Here is a 23,136-nt window from a genome sequence, read left to right as displayed (position 1 = left end):
CTTAAAGTTGCTGAATAAAACCAACATAGGTACCCATTTGTGTACCTGCTTAGTTCCTCCTTTACCCTGAAAAAAATGTCTCACCGTCTGGAGGAGACCTGCAATCCTCCTATTCTCTAGAGGTGAAATTTAACCTGTCTTGCACTAAATCCAATTAAATGGGCTCTGTGTGCATCTCCACACAGGAGTTGTATGGGATAGAATACAATACCCAACCTGTGGGCAGAGCATGGTGTTGAAGCACAGACCCTCCATGGATGCCAGCCACAGCCTCTTCCACCTCCTGAGCTGTTGTAGTGGCCACTGGCCTAATACATCACATATGCAGGGATTCAGTCCACTGAAGGTACATAATTGCTGATACAGTGGCATCAACCTTGGCCCAGCCCCCACACTCCTATCTACACTAGACTATCTGTGATCAGTACAGACACCTTCACTTCAGTACACAGTAGGTTCAGGATTCTCTCCACTCTGCCCTGAGATCCCTACTATGAGGCTGCGGTGGGGCATTCATAATTGTGCAGGCCCTTTGCATTAGCTACATATTATCCTTCATGTGAGATGCAAACTAATTTTGTTTGTAGCTCATGTCACTCTGTATAAAACCCTTCTTGCAATAATGTACAGAGGATGCTGGGAGATGCTGCAGACTATTTGTTTGCCACATTACCATATGATATGCTCACAGTTTCCAGAGAGGTTCATGCTGAAAACCTCTCCACAGTTCTTCAGGATCTCCTGTTTTGTCTCATTTATGGATGTGTCTTAAAGTGAGGAACATACTTATGTTTATCATACATTATAGAGCAAATGTGTGCTTCAGTGTCCTATACACAGGACCAGGAGGGGAGGGATAGCTCAGTGGTTTGAGCATTGGTCTGCTAAACCCAGACTTGTGAGTTCAATCCTTGAGGGGGCCACTTAGGGATCTGGGGCAAAAATCAGTACTTGGAACTGCTAGTGAAGGCAGGGGGCTGGACTCGATGACCTTTCCAGGTCCCTTCCAGTTCTAGGAGATAGGATATCTCCATTAAAAAAAAAAAAAGATCTACAGAATTCTAATCCTCATTCTGACACAGTTTCCTTCTGTGGGCTTGGAAAGTCATTTAGGGCCACATATTCAAAAGTGGCTACTGATGCCCCAATTTTTGAGTGCCCAACATAAGGCACATTAAGCTGTCTCAAGATGGGCACTCAAAACCTGAGGCAATAAAATTGATTAAATGTTCACCCTTAACATCTCTGCTTCCTATTTCTCCAGTTGCAAAACAGGGTAATAACTTCTACTTACCTATCTTGGAGGTATGTTGCAAGGCAAGGAGGATAATTAATCAGTTAAGAGACCAAATGTGCTATGAAAACGCCAAGCACTGAATATGAGAAGCTGCTGGTCCATTCCACAATTCAGAGTTTACCATAAGATCTGACTCAAACAATTTGGCCATATGGTGAAAGAAAACCCACCAAGGCAGAGAAGAATGATCTGGGCTAGACTCTGCTCCCATTGAAATAAATAGCAAAACTCCCTTTGACTTCAGTGAGTGAGCACCGGACTGAGCTGTAGACTGAGTAGACAGCATACAGCAGGACAAGAGACCAAGGGAGCTGGTGTCCCACGTTGAGTCCTATAGAATAGTGAAGGATCAACAAATGCATCAAATATTGGCACATTGGTGGGGGGTGGAGGGGATGTTGAAATGTCAATCATGAGTCAATATATCTTTAAAAATATGTATTTGTGCTCTTAAGTTAAAGGTCAATGAAGAGGTACAGGAAGGATTTGCTGTTAAGGGGTTTATAAGTCATTTAAACATCTTCTCAGCTTATTTTTCTGAGCCGTTCAGGAGCACTGTGAACATTTCTTTGTGATGTTTTACTGACAGGAACAGGCAAGGCTAGTCTGGGTTTATCTGTTACTTTTTGGATTATACCACTGGCAATTAACCATGCAAGGAGGATCAGCTAAAAGAGGGTGTTATGTGAGATGTCTGACCTGTGGCCTCTACTTCAGGGATTGCTACTTTATCATTTTCTCAGCATGTGCAGCCTAGATTGGCTCATGGAGCAAAAACCTGAAGTGCAGACTCAGAGCGTTCTTGGGTCGCTTGAATGACTTAGAGATTTTTTTTTATTGTAGTAATTAAAAACTATTCAGAGTGAGATGGGGAATGCATATGAGAAAGCTGAAATACTGTACAAGGATGTAGATTTCTGTAACAACCTCAAATATGTCACTGTAAAGCAGACCCATTACAAAACTGCTCATTTTGTTTGCAGTGAAACCTTCTCATTGGAACTACTATTAGGAAAAGATAAAGGCCAAGTTCAGTTCTCAGTGAATTCAATTTGGATTACACAGGTGTCATTGAGACCAGAATTGAGCCCCCTGCATTTTCTATGTAATGTTTTATCCATTTAGACCAGGGGTCCTCAATGCAGTGCCCGTGGGTGCCATGGTGCCCACCGGGGTGTCTAAGTGTGCCCACGTACTGGCCTGCAGACGACGCCTCTGGATGACGCTGCTTGTTGGCGGCATTTCGGTGGCAACGCCTATTGACGTTGCTGCTTGTCGGCGGCATTTCAGCGGATGCTTGTCCACCGCCACGGTCCACCTGCCAGACGAAAAAGGTTGGGGACCACTGATTTAGGCAATGGATGAAAGAATAGTGGAGCCATATCTTCAGCTGGTATAAATCAGCTAGCACATTTGAAGTTAATAGAGCTATGCGTAAGTATACCAGTTAGGGATCTGGCCCCAAGTTTTCAAAATAGTATATGGAAGAGATGTTCATAATCCATTAAAAAAAAAAACATCCTACACACCTCCCAGGGTGCATTTAGTAAGTTCACCCCTAAATGCACGTATCAAACAATTGCAATTAAGCATTTAGTTCAGGGGTTGGCAACCTTTCAAAAGTGGTGTGCCGAGTCTTCATTTATTCACTCTAATTTAAGGTTTCGCGTGCCAGTAATACATTTTAACGTTTTTAGAAGATCTCTTTCTATAAGTCTATAATATATAACTAAACTATTGTTGTATGTAAAGTAAATAAGGTTTTTAAAATGTTTAAGAAGCTTCATTTAAAATTAAATTAAAATGCAGAGCCCCCTGGACAGGTGGCCAGGACTCGGGCAGTGTTAGTGCCACTGAAAATCAGCTCGCGTGCTGCCTTCGGCACGTGTGCCATAGGTTGCCTACCCCTGATTTAGATGATGAAGATTTTTAGCATGCACCGCAGCTTACAGAGCATAATGCACATGCTTTCCTAGATCACAATGCTGGCTTCTCCCTATTTCAATATTAAAACAAAGGGGTACAGTGCCCTGGGAATTCAGCTTACAACTCCAATTAACAACAACTAATTCCCCATGCTGAATATTTACCCCTAAGTGTTGGCTAGATATAGTAAGTCATGCATTTTGCATTTAAGCTCTTAAAGCCCAGAGGATAACAAAAATCTATTTTGATCACTTTTTATTATCATCTGAAGGGAGAAGAATACATTCCCCCATTCATCATATACATTACTGAATTAAAAATATGAAACAGACTGCTGTCCCCACACTACAACATGTCTTTTTTTTTTTTTAAAGCGGAAAAGAGGGTGACAAGATCATTTTGTTTTATTTGCTTTTAGCTAAGTAAATGTTAAAATGATGCAGAATTATCCATCTTGTAATGAAGGATGATCTATTGTTAAGGCACTGGACTGAGACTCTGAAGATCAACATTTAATTCCCAACTCAGATTCCCAGTGTGACCTTGGGGAAGTCCTTAAATCTGTCTGTGCCTCAGAGTTCCTTATTTGTAGAGTGTGGATAATAATATTTCCTTTCACTCACCTTTTGTCTGTCTTGTCGGTTAAGCCTGTATGCTCTGTGGGAAATGAACTATCTCCTGCTAGGTGTTTGCACAGTGTTTAGAATAGTGGGGCCTCTAGGTGCACCAAATAAATAATAAAATAATGATAATACCAAAAGTGGCAACTAGGCCAACCTGTCATTTCCCTGAATGATAATAATATATTATTTGTGCTACCTGGAGGTCTCAGCTGGGATCAGATCCCACTATGTGAGGCATTATATAAGCACATAGTACGAGACAGTCCCTGCTCCAAAGAACTTACAAGCTAAATAGGCAAAACAGATTAAGGCTGAGGGGGGAAACAGAGGCACAGAGAGATTAAGGCCCAGTTTTTTAAAGGTATTTAGGTGTTGCTCTGCTCAGCATTGCAAATCCTATGTGATTTAGGAACCCAAACCTCATTTTAAAAAGTGGTTTAGGCACTTAGGGTATGTCTACACTATGAAATTAGGTCGATTTTATAAAAGTCGATTTTTAGAAATCGATTTTATACAGTCGATTGCGTATGTCCACGCTAAGCGCATTAAGTCAGCGGAGTGTGTCCTCACTACCGTGGCTAGCATCGACTTACAGAGCTGTGCACTGTGGGTAGCTATTCCACAGTTCCCGCAGTCTCCGCCGCCTATTGGAATTCTGGGTTAAGCTCCCAATGCTTGACTGTCACGAGTGGTTTTGGGTACATGTTGTCAGTCGCCCCTCCCTCCGTGAAAGCAACGGCAGACAATCATTTCGCACCTTTTTTCCTGGGTTACTTGTGCAGATGCCATACCATGGCAAGCATGGAGCCCGCTCAGCTCACCGTCACCATTGCTATTGTGGGCAAGTCTACTGTGGGGGCTGTTGTAATCCAAGTAGCCAATGCAATCATTAACGTTCTGTTATCAAGAGTAGTGACTCTTGGAAATGTGCGGGCCTTTTTAGATTTTAGGTGCATCGTATTCCTATCCTTTGTCACTGGTAAAGAAGTCTTGCAGCCGTACATTCCAGTCCGGTCAGCGCTGTAACACCCCATAGCACTTCTGTGATTGACGCATGTAACAGCTCCAGGGCTCTTGCACTTTTGCCTTGGCCGAGGTACTTTGCCCTACCCTGACCTCCAATCATTCGACACAGAAGCACCTGCAGCAGCTGGCATTGCTACACAGCAGCAGTTCCTTGCCTTCACAGCAGACGGTGCAGTAGGACTACTAACCATCCTCGTCAGACAAGTAGCTTGGCCGGGGGTTCTGGGAAATTCTTCCCTGCCCGGCTCCTAGCAACGTCCAGGGCATGGTGTACGGCTCCACTGCTTCCACTGCAACTCTGCTCTCTTGCAACTCTGCTCTCCTGCTCTCCAGCAACGAGCTCAGAGGATCCGTTCTGGTCCTCCTGGGCGCTGCTGGCAGCAGACGGTGCAGTGGACTGCGAACCGTCCTCATCCACTGCTTCTGCTGCAACTCTGCTCTCCTGCTCAGGGGATCCGTTCAGGAAGCCTGGACAGTAGTAAGGAGCAGTTCAACTATAGGCTGAGCAAGTGCAGAATGGTGGTAGAATGTACCTTTGGACATTTAAAAGCTCGCTGGCGCTCTTGGTCAGACCTCAGCGCAACCAACATTCCCCTTGTTATTGCTGCTGTGTGCTCCATAATATCTGTGAGAGTAAGAGGGAGACATTTATGGCGGGTGAGAGGTTGAGACAAATCACCTGGCGTCCAATTTTGAGCAACCAGACACCAGGGTGATTAGAAGAGCACAGCAAGGTGTGCTGCGCATCAGAGAGGCTTTGAAAACCAGTTTCAGACTGGCCAGGCTTTGGTGTGACAGTTGTGTGTGTTTCTCCTTGATGCAAACCCACCCCCTTTGTTGATTTTAATTCCCTGTAAGCCAACCACCCTCCCCCCTTCGTAATAAAGTAACTATTGTTTTGAAATCATGCATTCTTTCTTTATTAATTAAAAAAACGAGATAACGGACAAGATAGCCCGGGTGGGGTGGGGGAGGAGGGAAGGACAAGGCCACATTGCTTATTGTAGCCACGCTAAAAATCAAACTGTTTGAATGACAGCCTTCTGTTGCTTGGGCCATCCTCTGGAGTGGAGTGGCTGGGAGCCTGGAGCCTCCCCCTCCCCACGTTCTTGGGCGTCTGGATGAGGAGGCTATGCAACATGGTGAGGAGGGTAGGCGGTTATACAGTGGATGCAGCGGGGGTCTGTGCTCTTGTTTGCAGCTCCAACAGATGCTTCATCGTGTCCGTTTGCTCCCCCAACAGTCACTTCATCATGTCTGTTTGCTCCCCCATTAGCCTCAGCATCGCATCCTGCCTCTGCTCTTTGCGCTCACTTAATTCTTTCCTGGCCTCCGCCACTGAATGCCTCTATGCATTAAGCTGTGCCCTATCAGTGCGGGAGGACTGCATGAGCTCAGAAAACATGTCATCGCAAGTGCATTTTTTTTGCCTTCTAATCGGCAATAACCTCAGTGACGGAGATGATAGGGGGAGCGTAGAAACATTCTATGCGTGGTCACCTGTGCTGCTGAGTTCGCCACACTGACCAAACAGGAAATGAAATTCAAAAGTTCCCTAGGTTTTTCCTGTGTAACTGGCTAGTGCATCGGAGTTCAAAATGCTGTCCAGAGCGGTCACAATGGAGCACTCTGGGATAGCTCCCGGAGGCCAATACCGTCGATTTGCGTCCGCAGTACCCCAAATTCGACCCAGCAAGGTCAATTTTAGCACTACTCCCCTCGTTGGGGAGGAGTACAGAAGTCGATTTTAAGAGCCCTTTAGGTCGACGAAACGGGGTTGGTTGTGTGGACATAGTCATTTTTAAATTGACCTAATGTGGCTAAATTTGACCCAACCCCGTAGTGTAGACCAGGCCTTAGTCTGAAGAACAACGCTTAAATATCTTCAAAAATGTGGGACTAACTGACTTGTCCAAGGTCACATAGCAGGTCAGTAGAAGACCCAGAAGTGGAACTCGGATCTCTGGAGTCACAGCTGAGTGGCTTACTTGTTGGGCCATAATGCCTCTTTCATCAAAGTAAGGATTTTTTGCTTAATGTAAAGAAAACTGCCTTGGTACCTCTAGATCACAATACAACCAAAATAAACCTCAGGTTTGGTTTCTAATATGTACCAAGGTGGAAATGCTGCAAAGGAGAGCAACATCATCCCAAGCACCAGGCACACTGGGAGCCAAAGAATATCACGCTACTATGTGATCCCAAACTCCCTATATCAGTATGTTGCACATTCATTTAGGGCTAAATTTGACCTCCATGCTCACACTGTGGGGTAGTTACAAACCTGTGCAGCCCCCGAGGAAGGCATTACTCATTGATAGAAAAGAGAAGAACAGTAAGACTAGACAGCATACTCCAGAACTTTACTTTTCTCTAGGGACTAAAAATTACTAAAGTTTGGAGCTGTCAAGAATGTGGCAATGAATGTGGTATAAATACTTAAGCTAGCTAGCTAGTGTTACAACCGGAAAACAAAACAACTAAGGGCTATCTATACCCATGCAATGTGCAACACACATGGAAATTTGTTGTAAAAAAAATTAGAGATTGTGTGTTGCAACAAGAAAATGATGCTATACCATACAGTGCCCATCAGTCTCCAATTGCACTAAGCAGATTGTGTGGAGGTAATGGCTAATTCAAAAGATTCTCCCTTTCTGTTTTGTAAAGAAAAATACAGCAAGTCACACTGCTTGCTAGCAACACAAAACCTAACACTGTAGCAGAAAAACTGGATCAATAAGCTAAGACTGCCTTAGCCATCCATGCCTATGATCAGCTGGTTACATATATGGCACAGAACACACAAAACATTTCTACAAGATTATACCTCGCTCTGTGTGGAGAAACCCCCTGGAGATTTTACCTGAGTAAACATGAGTTTGTGACAAGCTGGTTATCTGAATTAGGCTTCTCCTGGGTGAGCTGCTCCTTGTGGACACACAAAGGGACAGATCTTCATGTGCTCAGTTCTCAGCCTCAGAGCCAAAGATTTCCAGAAGGGCTCAGCACTCAATGTGCCCACTTTTTTAGGTGCCTAAATAGGAACGGAGCGTTTCTGAAAACGCTGGCCTAATGGCCAACTTCTGCTTTATCAGACATACCAGTGACAAGACTTTACACAACATTACAGAATATTTCTGGCATGCTTGGAAGTGTTTTTCTTTGTATCTCTCTATTCTGTACCTGGAGGATGCAATCAAATGCTTTTTGTACCCTGCTGAAGGAATGTTTTGGACTTATCTTGTGCTCAAGCAGATTTTAGCTCATTCTGCACTTTTCCCACAAGACGGCCCCCATTAAACAACAAAACAAGCAAAACGGTGACAGATGGATCCAAAAAGGGCTCTGTGTAGAACAAAACAATAAACAAATTAACATGATACCTCAGGGTCAAACTTCCCACACACTGGAAACCAGAAGAAAACAGCAGCACTAATGATTCTTTTCTTTCCAAAGGCTCTAGATTTTTAAGTGCTTGGAGGAGATAGAAAACAAGCATTAAATTTTGATTAAAGGGACACTGTCAGCTTATTTTAGGCTTAGAATTTAGGCCTTCTTAAAAAGCAGGGGTGGGCAGATGAGGGGCTTGTGTGTTGGATGTAAATATTTCCTTGCAATACCCTAACCCAAATATATTATCATTCTGCTAGTGCATGAGAACCATCAAGCAAAAGCCATTAGAAACAGAAAGTGATATTGTCCAGTCTAGTTCTACTGTTGAAGGGGAGTCAAGTGTGGAAAGTAAACACTATTTGACTTGTAACATTCCGTCATATGTAATAACAAAGGTGTTATTAGTGTGACAGGATTTTTAAAAATATGTGGTGTTTATTTTAACAGTGACCAAAAGAACCTAAGTCCTGTTTTCAAAAACGATTCAGGAAGGAAGGAATGTAAGTCCCACTGATTTTCAATGAGAGGCTCCTGTGCCTAAGTCACTTTTGAAAATGGGATGTAGGCTCCTAAGTCAGTTACACACTTCTGAAAAAGAAAAGACACCGACTAAAATTAAGTGTTCACCCAAGTTCTCTACAGCATCATATCAATCCCTAGTTTCCATCCCCTCCTCTAGCATAGATATTGGACCTACAGAGTGGTCTCTCTGGGGTCCACAGAGTGAAAAAGGGACATGGAGGTGTCTGACTACCTATGTGGTAGCCACCACTGTAGCCACCACTGTAGTTCCTCAGCCCCTCACAACATTCCTGTGAGAGCTATTATCCCAATTTTCAGATGGGGAACTGACGCACAGAGGGGCTAAGTAACTTGCCCAAGGTCATACAGGAAATGTATGGTGGAGCAGAGGACTGAATGTGGATCTTTTGAGTCCAAGTTAGTGCCCTAACCACTGGGCCATCCTTCCTTTCCCACCTTCTAGGGGAGGCTAGGTGGCCTATTGGATAGCATGCTAGACTAGGACTCAGGAGACCTGAGTTCTATGCTTGACTAACCAGCCTTGGGTAAGTCACGTCACTGGCCCGTGCCTCAGTTTCCCCATATGTAAAATGGTGTTAAAGATACTTATTGTGTCCCACCCACCAAGCATCCCTTTGTGTGTTAGGGAGGGGATCCATGTGGGGGTGCTCCCTTCCATGCTCTGATCTCAGGGGAGGCAGGTCCCTGTGATTTCTCAGCCTTTATTTTTTTTTTGTCTGTTTGCTGAAAGTGCATAAAATGATCAAGTTTTAATACAGTCAAGCTGTCCTGCAGTGGCTCCAGAGCAGACTGGCACAAACCCCAAATTGATTGTGTTCTATACTTAGATTTCACCAACCAGTTATCAAGTGTTGTGACAAAGTTCCTCCTCTACCTTGGTGGGTCCTGCGCTTATTGACGGATTTTTGCTAGCCTCAGAGATTCACAGTAGCCCTCAGTTTGGCCACTTCTGTGGCTCAAATCTGCTGTTCACTCAGATAACCTCATCACTGGCCAGTATGGGGAAAAAAGAGTAAGAACAATCCCCGCAGTTTCTGCTGATCCACCCTGTGGGTCGGGGAACAGCCCAGAGACCTTCCCCTCTGGTGGAACCTCCTCTGTTGGATCAGGAATTGGGAGCTTTGGGGGGAACCCGGGCCCGCCCACTACCCTGGGTTCCAGCCCAGGGCACTGTGGACTGTAGCTGTCTACAGTGCCTTCTGGAACAGCTACGTGACAGCTACAACTCCCTGGCCTCCTCCAAACACCTTCCTTATTCTCACCACAGAACCTTCCTCCTGGTGTCTGTTAAGGCTTGTACTCTTCAGTCCTCCAGCAGCACGTCCTCTCACTCCCAGTTCCTTACACACACCTCACTAACTGGAGTGAGAGCCTTTTTAAAGCAGGTGTCCTAATTCGCCTTAATTAGTTCTAGAAAGTTCCTGAATGTTCTGGAATAGTCCCTGTTCTTACCCAGAGAAAAGGGACCTGCTTAACCTGGAACTAATGTATCTAACTTCGATCACTCTCTTGTAGCCATCTGGCCTGACCCTGCCACCGTGTAAACTCCTCAGGCACTGGAACAGCCTTAACATGGAATCACAGACAGTTCCCTTGGGTACTCCGGTCTGCCTTGCCACTAAGGTAAGCCTGCCTTTGTGATAGATGTCCCTTTCACCAAGAATCACAGCAATATTTAGGTTATTCCCAGTCCCAAAGAACCAGTCACTTACCCCAGATCAGTTGCACCTTAGATCTCACACCAAAGACAATACTTGTAGCCACTCCTATAATAAACTATATACAGATTTATTAAAAAGGAAACAAGAAAGTTATTTATAAGATTAAAGCAGGTGAACACACACTCACAAATGAGTTCCAATCTTAAATTTCAAAAAGTAATAGAAGCTTCTATAATAAGCAAACTCTATGTGTTCTTTAGGGCTAACCCAGGCTAGGCACTGGGGTTCTCTTGCTTATGCCGAGAAAACCTTGCCCCCTCAGAGTGCAAACAGCATAAAGATCCTATTCCCCCTTGTTAGGGGGTATTATTCCTTTTCCTGCTTCTGGTCTGAGCTGCAAACTCAGGCTTTGTCTACACTACGCACCTTTTAGCGACACGGCTGTGCCGCTACAGCCATGCCACTAAAAGGCACATAGCGTAGCCACTATCTGTCAGCAGGAGAGGGTTCTCCTACCGACAAAAAACTTCCACCCCCAACAAGCAGCGGTAGCTTTGTGGGCAGGAGAGCACTCCTGCCGACGAAGCGCTGTTCACGCAGGCACTTTTCGTCCACAAAACTTTTGTCTTTGGGGTGTGTGTGTGTGGGTTTTTTTTCGCACCTCTGAATGACAAAAGTTTTGTTGTTCAGTTGCCAGTGTAGCTAAAGCCTTTAACTTGCATGACTAATCTTCATGGGTGTGTGTGTAAACAACAAAGTCTTTTGTCCTCTTTAATGTTCCATACTAATCCATCTGGTGTCAATTGGCCTGCCTTGTCCACAGGACATAACACCTTCTGTTGGCGACCAGCATTTCACACTAGTTAATGTCTTTCTCCTGTCTGGTGAGTTACACAGTCACAGAGGCTTACACTACAAATGCTTAAATATAATCTTACAATATGGAATACAGACATTATAAGTGAGATTAATGCATGCAGCAGCTCACAAGAATTCAATAAAGTCTAAACACCAAATACATTCTTACAATCCTAATACCTATTTTAACAATACTAGTAATACAGGTGAGCCAGACCATTTCCAGCTAATGCCTTGGCTACACTTGTGAGTTACAGCACTGTAAAGCCGCCCCCAGCGCTGTAACTCACTCCCCGTCCACACTGGCAAGGAATTTGCAGTGCTGTATCTCCGTGGTTGCAGCGCTGCATGTACTCCATCTCCCCGAGAGGAATAGCGAGTATTGCGCTAGCGCTGCGGCGCCAGTGTGGCCACCCAATGCGCTGTGAATGGCCTCCAGAATTATTCGGCAGTATCCCACAATGCCTGTTCTAGCCACTCTGGTCATCAGTTCAAACTCTACTGCCCTGGCCTCAGGTAACCAACCATGTGACCCACCCTTTACATTCCCCGTGAATTTTAAAAATCCGCTTCCTGTTTGCTCAGCCCGGCATGGCGTGGAGTGCTATCAGTGAATCTTTCCAGGTGACCATGCCTCCACGTGCCAAGCGAGCCCCAGCATGGAGCAATGGCAAGTTGCTGGACCTCATCAGTATTTGGGGGGAGGAAGCTGTCCAGTCCCAGCTGCGCTCCAGCCATAGGAATTACGATACCTTCGGGAAGGTATCAAAGGACATGATGGAAAGGGGCCATGACCAGGACGCCCTGCAGTGCAGGATTAAAGTGAAGGAACTGCGGAGTGCCTACCACAAAGCCCACGACGCAAACGGCCGCTTGGGTGCTCCCCCCGCGACCTGCCGATTCTACAAAGAGCTGGATGCGATACTTGGGGTTAACCCCATCTCCACTCTGAGCACCACCATGGACACTTCAGAGCCGGTGGGGGGGGGGGGAGGAAGAGGAGGAGGAGGAGGAGGAGGAGGAGGAGGAGGAGGAAAACGGGAGTGATGGTGGTGGGCCGGATGGAGATACCCCAGAATCCCTGGAGCCATGCAGCCAGGAGCTCTTCTCGAGCCAGGAGGAAGGTAGCCAGTCGCAGCGGCCGGTACTTGATGGAGGACAAACAGAAGAGCAGGTTCCCGGTAAGCGTTTTTTTTTTTCAGGAAGGAATTTTTTCGGTGCGGGTTCTTTGGGAGAGGGGGGTTAGGCATGCATGCCTAGATGCGGAATAGTGCATTGATGTGGTTTATAACCTTGCGGTAATCGGCCTCGGTAATCTCCTTGAATTACCTGAATGAGTCTCATTCAGAATGTGTGAATGCGCTTGCGCGGGTTTATCGGGAGAGCCACCGTGGTCCTTGTCCCAGCCAGGCTAACATGTCCGCGCCACTGTGCCACGAGGGGTGGGGGGACCATTGCTGCACACAGGCAAGCTGCATATGGGCCAGGGCGGAAGCCGCATTGCAGTAGAAGACCCTCCCTTGCTTCCCAGATCACCCTCAGCAGTGAGATATCGTCCAGGACGAACTCCTGTGGAAAATGTTGGGACAGTGTTCAGTGTAGGTGCCCCCTGAAGCTGTTGGCTCTCCCCAAGGCACAGAAACCCAGAGGACAGTGCAGCCCTGAAACAATCAGTCCCCTTACTCACCATTTTGAGGCTCCCGTGGGATATGTGTGCTCTGTTTCGGATGGGAAAATTATGCTATTATGTAGACCTTGTGTGTTTTCTACTCCTTAAGTGCGGGCAATCATTACTCTGTCTGGTATAAACAATGCTGCCTCTGTTAAATGTTGCATTTTGCCTATACAGCAGCATCAACCTTGAGACCTCAGCCGCCCCTCTTATCGCCTGCTCAGAGACTGCAAAGACTCAGGAAGAGACCGCGAAAAAGCAAAGAAGACATGCTGCAAGAAGTGATGCGGCAATCTATTAAAGAGAATGAGAAAGCACAGAACTGGAGGGAGAGAGAAAGCAGGATCCACCAGGAAAATGCAGTGCACCAGCGGCAAAGCACGGATCGGCTCATAAGCATCCTGGCACGCCAAATAGACGCTATCCAGGAGCTCGTAGCCATGCAGAAAGAGGAGCGGTACCACAAACGCAAACACCTCCCCCCCCACAGCCCTTGTCCCAAAACTCTTTCTGTTGTGCCCCACTGTCACCTCCAACCCACTTTCCCCAACTTCCGTGTTCTTCACGCCACCCGCTGCCTCCAACACTAGTATCTTCACCACCCAGCCCTGAAAACCACGACCCTTACCCTCTGCACTCAACCCCCATCACCATGCAGTATAGCTGTCCTGAAGTGCAGCACTCACTGCATAGCACACCAGACAGGACATACGCAAATCTGTGATTGTACCACTCCCCACTCCACCCCCTTGTTTCTTTTCAATAAATAATTTTTTTTCTTTTCAATAAATGGATTCTTTGGCTTTGAAAACATTCTTTATTATTGCATAAAGTAAAAGACTCCTTAGCCCAGGAAATAAACAGGCACTGCAAGTCTGCTTGTCTGCTTAGCAGACACTGATTCCTAAAGATTGGAACTACTGCACTTCACTCCCGTGCAGGGCACCAGATATCACTGCTGGTTTTCAGCCTCAAATTGCTCCCTCAAGACATCCTTAATCCTTGCAGCCCCGTGCTGGGCCCCTGTAATACCCCTGCTCTCTGGCTGTGCAAATTCAGCCTCCAGGTGTTAAACCTCGGAGGTCCATGCCTGAGTGAAGCTTTCACCCTTCCCTTCACAAATATTATGGAGGGCACAGCACGTGGATATAACCGCAGGGATGCTGTTTTCGGCCAAGTCCAGCTTCCCATACAGAGATTGCCAGCGGCCCTTTAAACGGCCAAAGGCACATTCCACAGTCATTCGGCACTGGCTCAGCCCGTAGTTGAACCATTCCTTGCTGCTGTCAAGGCTCCCTGTGTAGGATTTCATGAGCCATGGCATTAACGGGTAAGCGGGATCTCCAAGGATCACAATGGGCATTTCAACTTCCCCTACCGTGATCTTCCACTCTGGGAAAAAAGTCCCGGCCTGCATCTTCCTGAACAGCCAAGTGTTCCGAAAGATGCGTGCGTCATGCACCTTTCCGGGCCAACCTGTGTTAATGTCAATGAAATGCCCACGGTGATCCACAAGCTCCTGGAGAACCATAGAGAAATACCCCTTCCGATTAACATACTCGGATTCTAGGTAGGGTGGTGCCAGAATAGGAATGTGCATCCCATCTATCGCCCCTCCACAGTTAGGGAACCCCATTTGTGCAAAGCCATCCACTATTTCCTGCACATTACCCAGAGTCATGGTTCTTCTGAGTAGGATGAGATTAATGGCCTTGCAAACTTGCATCAACACGATTCCAACAGTCGACTTTCCCACTCCAAACTGGTTTGCGACCGACTGGTAGCTGTCTGGAGTTGCCAGCTTCCAGATTGCAATAGCCACCCGCTTCTCCACTGGCAGGGCAGCTGTCAATCTCGTGTCCTTGCTCCGCAGGGTGGGGGCAAGCTCCTCACACAGTCCCATGAAAGTGGCTTTTCTCATCTGAAAGTTCTGCAGCCACTGCTCGTCATCCCAGACTTCCATGACGATGTGATCCCACCACTCGGTGCTTGTTTCCCGAGCCCAAAAGCGGCGTTTCACAGTGCTGAGCATGTCCGTGAATGCCACAAGCAATTTCATGTCGTACGCATTACGCGGCTCGATAGCATTGTCGGACTCCTCACCCTCACTCTCACTGTCACTTTGGATCTTAAGGAATAGTTCGACAGCCAAACGTGACGTGCTGGCGAGACTCGTCAGCATACGCCTCAGCAGTTCAGACTCCATTTCCCGCAGACAGATCGCGCTGCACAGAAACCGTTGAAAGATGGCGCCAAAGGTGGACGGAAACAAAGGGATTTCTGGGATGCGAAGCAATGCATCACGGGGCATTAGGACAGGACCCAGAATCCCCCGCACCCACGCCCCCTTCCCACAACCCACGGCGCCAGAATGGGAAAAGGTGCTCTGTGGGATAGCTGCCCATAATGCACCGCCCCCAATAGCACTGCAATTGCCGCAAATGTGGCCACGACAGTGCGCTGGGCAGCTGTCAGTGTGGACAGACTGCAGCGCTCTCCCTACTCAGCTGCACAAAGTCAAGTTTAACTCACAGCGCTGTACATCTGCAAGTGTAGCCAAGGCCTCAGTGCGTCTCCCTTCTGACTTGCAAGCCACCCCAAACCACAGTTCTCTTGTAGCCCTCGATTATTTCTCTTCAGCAGTTAAAGCCAATCAAACTGTGACATGGATAAAATATCCTATCATTAGAATGAGATCACACAATTCATTTCCCTCTGTGATGTACAATATATTTGAACCAAAGTCTCCAAAAGTAAAAGTCTATATTATAACATCTTCCTGCATGTCACCACTTTAACACAACCTGGCACTGTGTTGGGATTTTGCATGCGAAACACATTGTTAGGGGGAAATGACAGCACTGTGAATCAAAACCACATCCTCAGCTGGTGTAAATCATCATCGCTTCATCGCCTCCAATAGAGCTATACTGATTTATACAAGCCAAGGATCTGGCCTCACATACAAAGAAATATTTGGCCTCAGTCATAGCAGTTCATTGCAAGGAAAATGCAACTAGGTTTGGCTACAAATACACATAAAGTTATTTCTGCTACAAGCATTTCTACAGTACCTTTGTCATTTTTATTAATTCAGGTAAGTCCTTAGTAACCTGGAAGAAATGGCCAAACAAATCAAAGGGGAAAAGAATGGTGCCTAGACTTGCTCACCTAAATACATACAAAGAGCAACAGAATAATCAAATAATGAACCCTGTGGCATGAGATACATTTTGAGGGCAACGGAAGTGCCACACACCAAGGGTCTTGTAAAACATATAAGGGGTGCTTTCCAATGTTATTAAATATATATTATATAACCTGCCTCTGAGATGATAGAGCTTAGAGGAATGTTGGAACACAAATTGAAAACTACTTGTTAAACAAGGTTAATTTGTTCTTATTCCACATTATAAAATAGCTTCAAACACTTCTAAACTAGGTCATTTGACTGCTCTGAAAGTACATGGTACAAGGCAGCTGTCTTTAGCAACAAGTTTATTGGAGAGTTTGATTGCATCCCAAAAGCATGATAGATATTTCTGACCATATCAAAGAAAATGCAACTGTTTTATCAAGTCACACTAATGAGACAGCTTGTTTAATTGAAATGCTTTAAATTACCATGTAGTACAGCATAAAAAAATCATTATTTTCATTAGATGAGCTAGTCGTTAGCCAAAAAATCCAAGTTACAAAACATCACTGCATGAGATAATAAATACGTTGTAAAAACCATTAAAATCAGGCTATTAAGAGGAATTTTCATTTAAAATATACAGTGATGTTAGTTGAGTGCAATTTTTAATCATATAAATCAGGTTTGGGCTGTGCTTAATTTGTGCTAGGCCTTGCCAGGGCTGAGCCCTGGCACCTCTAGGCGTGGCAGTTCAGAGCCCCGGCACCTCTGGGCTTGCTGCATCAGTTAGGAAAATAAAAAAATTGCTTGAGCCCTGACACCTAATTGCTCGAGCCCCGACACCTCTTTCATTACAAATTAAGCACTGGGTTTGGGTCTTTGAAAAGGACACTCTGATACCCATGGACAAAGGTCCTGATCCTGCTGTTACTGAAATCAGTGTCAAAACTCCTACTGGCTTTAGTCAGGGGATGATTTCTTTGATTATTGTATGCCATTATTCTGTAATAATAGCAATTGTGGTAGCAACAGGTGAAGCTTAGAAGATTCTAAGGGCTTATCCACACTACCACTTTTGTTGGTATAAATTATGTCAATCTGGAGTGTGAAAAAACACCCCCCCAGGAGTGACATAAGTTACACCAACAGAAGTGCTGGTGTGGACTGCACTATGTCAGTGAGAGAGCTTCTTCCACCGACATAGCTACCGCCGCTCGTAGAGGTGGTTTTATTATGTCGACAGGAGAACGGCTACACAAGCGATCTTACAGTGGCTCAGCTGCATCAGTACAGCTGTGCCACTGTAAGCTTGCTTGGGTAGACAAGCCCTAAAGTTCAGAGACTTGTCTTATCCAGACGGTTTAAACTGCTTGGCTCAGATTCACTGCTTTGCACCTTATGCAAAGTGGGTGTAAAATGCTCCCAAAACAGAAAGGTAACATTTTACACCTATTGTGCAAGGTGCAAATGTCTACACAAGGGTGCAAGGCTGTAGAGAATCTGGGGTGCTTTGCAAAATTTCCACTGTTTCCTGTTTATGGATAGGCCCTGGGGACAGCCTCTCTCGTGGTACGTCAACACTTTCCAATCCTGGATGGAAGTGCAGAGGTGCATGAAAATAAAAAAATAATGAAGGGGGGAAAAAAAAACCAAACTCCTCATGCTGGGCCACAGGATAGATTCCTGCTTGGCTTGACACACCTGAGGGAGTGATAGCGTAAGAATATGGCACAACTACTGCATAATATGGCCCCGGGAGCAAGTTTGTCATTATTTCAGAGTTCTAGATCAGGGGTTCTCAACTTTTTTCTTTTTGAGGCCCCCCCAACATGCTCTAAAAACTCTACAGCCCACCTGTGCCACAACAACTGTTTTCTGAATATAAAAGCCAGGGCCATCGATGGGGGTAGTAAGCTGGGCAAGTGCCTGGGGCCCCACGCCACAGGAGCCCCCGTAAAGCTCAGGCTTCTGCTTCAGCCCCGGGTGATGGTGCTCAGGGCCCTGGGCTTCAGCCCTGCACGGCAGGGCTCAGGCTTTCTGCCCTAGGCCCCAGCAAGTCTAACACTGGCCCTGCTTGGCGGCCCCCCTAAAACCTGCTCGTGGCCCCCAGGGGGCCCCAGACCCCTGGTTGAGAACCACTGTTCTAGATTAATGAAGACTTTTTACCCTCAATTCTCATTTTAATAATAATCCCCTCCCTATAAGAGAGCTACACATATATTATTTACTTGGCATCCACACAGGAGAAGTTGGGACAATCCCTAGACTGGTGTCAAGTATCAGGGGGTAGCCGTGTTAGTCTGTATCTACAAAAACAACAAGGAGTCTGGTGGCACCTTAAAGACTAACAGATTTATTTGGGCATAAGCTTTCGTGAGTAAAAACCTCACTTCTTCGGATACCTAGACTGGTGGATCATTTAGCTATCTTCACTCATGCTCCTCCTCTCTTTGTAGATGGTGGACTACTTACCCTATGGGCCAAAATCAGGCCCTATGCACAGGGCCGGCTCCAGGGTTTTGGCTGCCCCAAGCAGCCAAAAAAAAAAAAAAAAAAAGCCACGATCGCAATCGGCAATTCGGCGGGAGGTCCTTCGCTCCGAGCGGGAGTGAGGGACCGTCCGCCCAATTGCCGCCGAATTGCCCTCTCCGGAGTGGCTGCCCCAAGCACCTGCTTGCCAGACTGGTGCCTGGAGCCGGCCCTGCCTATGCAATATTTATGTGGAAATGAGCATACAGTGGATGCTACCAATGTGGCAGTAAAGTGAGCCAATATTCAGGGCTGCCCAGGAATGGGCACACCACCCTTTCCACCCCACTGCTCAGATCACTCCTGCCAAAAACACACATAATCCCAATGAAGGAGGGTGCACAGGGGACCAAATCCCAGGAAGTAAAAGGCAGGAACCACCCCTTCTCCCACTCTGCAAGGCTCTCTGCAGAGGGCCTGAAGAGTGTGAACTCTGCAGGATTTGGGGGACAGGGTAGGAAAGCTGCACTGCACCAGGCTGCCTCTTCCTTTCCATTTCTGACGTCGAGTTATCGTCTGCTCTTCCCTTTTTATGTGGGTTTTGTTAAACGCTTTTTGAATCCCTTTTTTTCTCTCAGGGGCCAGCAGGGATGTGGCTTGCAGATTAGTGCTAGTGTTAGCTCTATTTAATAGGCCTTTTTTTATCCCATTTAAGTAGAATAAAGAAGCTTCATTTGTTAGCTTAAAAAAATCAAGACTTTAATTCTTGATTATTGCTCCCCAGAGAACTCAGCTGGAGTTCTCTCATCATCACTGATCAACTCTGAACTTTTTGTTGCTATTCAATCCCAGTTGCGTTCATTGTTTTAGAGGCTTTCAGCATTACAGAAGCAAAGGATGGGACTCCAACGACAGGATGGGAAAGTCCCCACAGCAATGGGGAAATGTTACATAGGATTCAGCTGCAGCCCTCCTCTCCATAAAGACACACATTTACATTAAATTAAAATTAATGAGTTGCATATTTTAATGATAGTGGTAATCATTCTGCATGGATCATTCTCACCATAATTTTAAATTTACTATTTCTTCTTCCTTTTTTTTTTTTTTTGATAGATCATCAACCAATTTCTCGTATTTCAAGCCAGAGAAGAGATTTTATTTGGGACCAATATAAAAATCCCCTCTAATTCCTGAGAAACTCTGTTAGTAAACAGCTCTGGATCACCATCTGGTGAACTGGGAAGCAACCACTGCTGCATTGAAATCAATGGAACGGAATCTGCTTATGAGAGGGATGAATTTACCCCACTGCTTTTCCAATTATAATTTTTTCTAAGAGGTCAGTCAGTCCATTTGCCATGGGAATCAGGATGGATCTCAGCTTTGCAAACCACTTTGCTAGTTCAGAAACAGTTCATTCAGTCTTTTTACCTGATTACTTGTGCCTGACATCTCTGGAGCTTAGTGACCAAACACTAGGGTAGATTTGTCCTGTGAGTACCATCCTTCACCCAGTGGCTGGATGTGCTTGGGTGTATTCATGTCAAGGTGGCTGAAACTCAAGCTGTGACTCTAAACATATGTAGGAAGTTGTCATAATAGGCGATGCAAATAGAAGCCTCCCCAGAACCAGCACAGTTATGAGCTGTGCAAAGCCTTTCTTATCTGCATGTCACATATTGTATAATTTAGTAGCATATCAGACCCTTTGGAGGGATTTTGCAGAAATAATGCAAAATGTGTGAAATCCATTCAGACACTAGCTTCAGCAACAAGATCTTACATCTGCAGGGCTCAGCTATGCCTCCACAGAGGCTGAGCCAGGGTGCAGAAGGGGCACTGTCCAACTAGCAGTGCCTCCAGAGGTGATAGGGATGTAAAATATCATTTAAAAAGTTAACCGTTTAAACGATATCATTTTACTCATTTAAACATTTAACCAATTAAAGGGAGAGGGGGCTGGGGCTGCTGGGGTCAGCGGGCCGATCAGCCCTGGGGTTAACGGTTAAGGTGGGTTAACTGATAAGACTAATGTTAACTGGTTAATATTTTACATCCCTAATAGGAGAGCATGCTGGGCAGATGGCCTTTCTATATCTGTTGAAAAGGTGTAGTGCAGTTTTGCTGGTGTTCAGGAGAATGGGTAATAGACGCATCACACTCAGGTGCCACTCTTTCTGGAGTTGCTAGCACTGCTAGCAACCTTACTCAGCTGCCCTGACTTGCATCTGCTAAGGTCTGCAGCTAAACTTTGTTTTCCTCTTGCTCTGGGTGCACTATGAGACAAGAGCAGCCTGCATCCTCTGCAATTGCCTGTGCTGGAGCAGTCACAATTTGACTCATATAATAGCTTTTATCCCAAAACAGTTTGAAAATTATGCACATATAGGAATCACAAAGACACTCTGCGGCAATGAACAGCAGTGAGAGAGAATTTTTTGGCAAAGGACAAACACCTGCTTTTATGAAGTGCCACAGGACCTTTAATGTCCACATGGAGCAGACTCTTGTCTTTTAACTCGAAAAGATCACCCCCCTCCCCACCCCCAGTAAACTGCCTGGAACTCAACTTTTCTACTTAAGGTAGAAGGCCTGACATTGCCAAAATGTAAACCTATCATTCCATCAAACTCAGGAATTTCATATGTGGTGCTTTTGCCACTTCCCTGTTCTCCCTTCATGCAGAATAGCTTGTATGGTCTAAATGAAAATCTAGTCCAACTCCTCCCCAAAATTAGACAGTTTAGTAAACAAGGTAGAAATAATGTACCTTTACACAGGGAAACCTGCCAAACTCTAGCTGCATCAGAAACAGGATGATTTAGAAATAGCAATAGGCAAATAAGAAACAAGCTAGGGATATGAAAACCAGTTTGAAAAAAAATAAGAACTTTCCTCCTCTCTCCCTCAAAACCTTTGTTTTCCCACTTGAAGAGAATCTTTTTAGGGGACGAAATAAGTTTGTCTAATTTTCTTTTAAATTACTCTGCATTTCCATACAGCTCTGCGCACACACCGGTTTTCTCTAGAAGTGGGAAGCACTGAAATGTCAAAAAAAGGCCATTTGTTCCCTTGATATTTCCAGTCCTACCAGAAGCAGGAAGTAGCCATAATCTCACCAGAAATCCTGTTCTTATGTGATTTTCAGTCCAGCTTTTCCAGGCCTGGGAGGATTGGAATCAGCATCCATACTTATTGGGAGTTTCTTCAAAATGAACTTCCAAATCCTCTGAGCTTTGTCCATATTAACAATGATACACTTTGGGGATGTGCTACTTTTAAGCCTTTATCCCCATGATAAAGAGGAGAATATAATGGGCCACTTTCACTTACAAGGTTAAGTCATGTTGCATAGCAGTGGGAATCCTTTGGTTTCAATAGGAGTTGCAGGTTCTCAGTGCTTCTGAAAATCAGGCCACTTTTATTTAGGAGCCAAAATATGGAGGTAGGACCCTAAATTTAGACGCCCCTGCTTTAAACACTGTGGACGTAACTTTTTTGAGTCTCAATTCCCCACATCTATTAAATACAGGGCTGTTGTGAAGCTTAATTAATTATTTGTAAAGAATTTAGTAGAAAGTGCTTTAGAAATACAGAGTTCTTATTAATTACTATTTTTCCCTGCCGTGTCTCTGGTATTCATCACAGGTTGTTTCTCTCCTCTGCAGTTTTCCCACTCTAATTACTTGAAAATGTTTATTCCTTTGCAAAGGCAAGGTGGCAGATCTTTATTTATTTATTTATTTAGGCTAGATGAAATTGTTCTCATTGCTGTTTCTTAGCAGGTTTTTCTGAGCATGGTTATTTGATTTAGGTTTTACGCGCTGAAATTTGAGTTGATTAGTTTAACCTAGAAAGAGAAGACACATTGCTATGTTATGTTGTATTCCATATGAGACTCTCCTGGCACCATCACATCTCAGAAATATTTTGTACATATCAGGTTTTCAGTTAGCATTGTTCTGAGTATTTTGAAAACTCTGCCTTCACTTACTGAACTTGCACACAGTAGAGGTCTAATGGATCAGCATTGATACTTTTAAGCTTGGCAAGTAAAAAATATATTTTGAACTGAAAATGCCTGATAACAACTGCAATTTGTGATTTGGAGGCAGGGTAGGGGTTAAATTGTGAGATAGCTGAATGTAGAAAATAGCAGTATAAAATTATTCTTATTATTCACAGTGAATAAGGGCAACTTAGATTTTTCCCTGCAGTTGAACTCATCATCAATAGAGGGCAGTACAGGATGAAAAAGTAATCACAGCTCAACCTATTCTGCTTGTTGCCTTCAGCACCAATTCACTAATTTTCTTTTAAGGCACTTTGAAAATGACCCTTTCATCTTGAAAAACAAGGAATCTGCAATGCTGGCCATATGTCTGACATGCTGCCGCCACTCAAATATCCTCCTCCTGCATCACTCACATTATCAACGCAGTTTTAAGTTGCGCTCTGTGTATGTTTGTGTGCCATCAAAGTAGGAAGGAGGCAGAGGGTCAGGGGAATAAGGACCTTCCTTT

Source organism: Chrysemys picta, chromosome 5 (assembly GCF_011386835.1).
Source record: "Chrysemys picta bellii isolate R12L10 chromosome 5, ASM1138683v2, whole genome shotgun sequence".
NCBI lineage: Eukaryota > Metazoa > Chordata > Testudines > Emydidae > Chrysemys > Chrysemys picta.
This window is presented reverse-complemented; position numbering follows the sequence as displayed.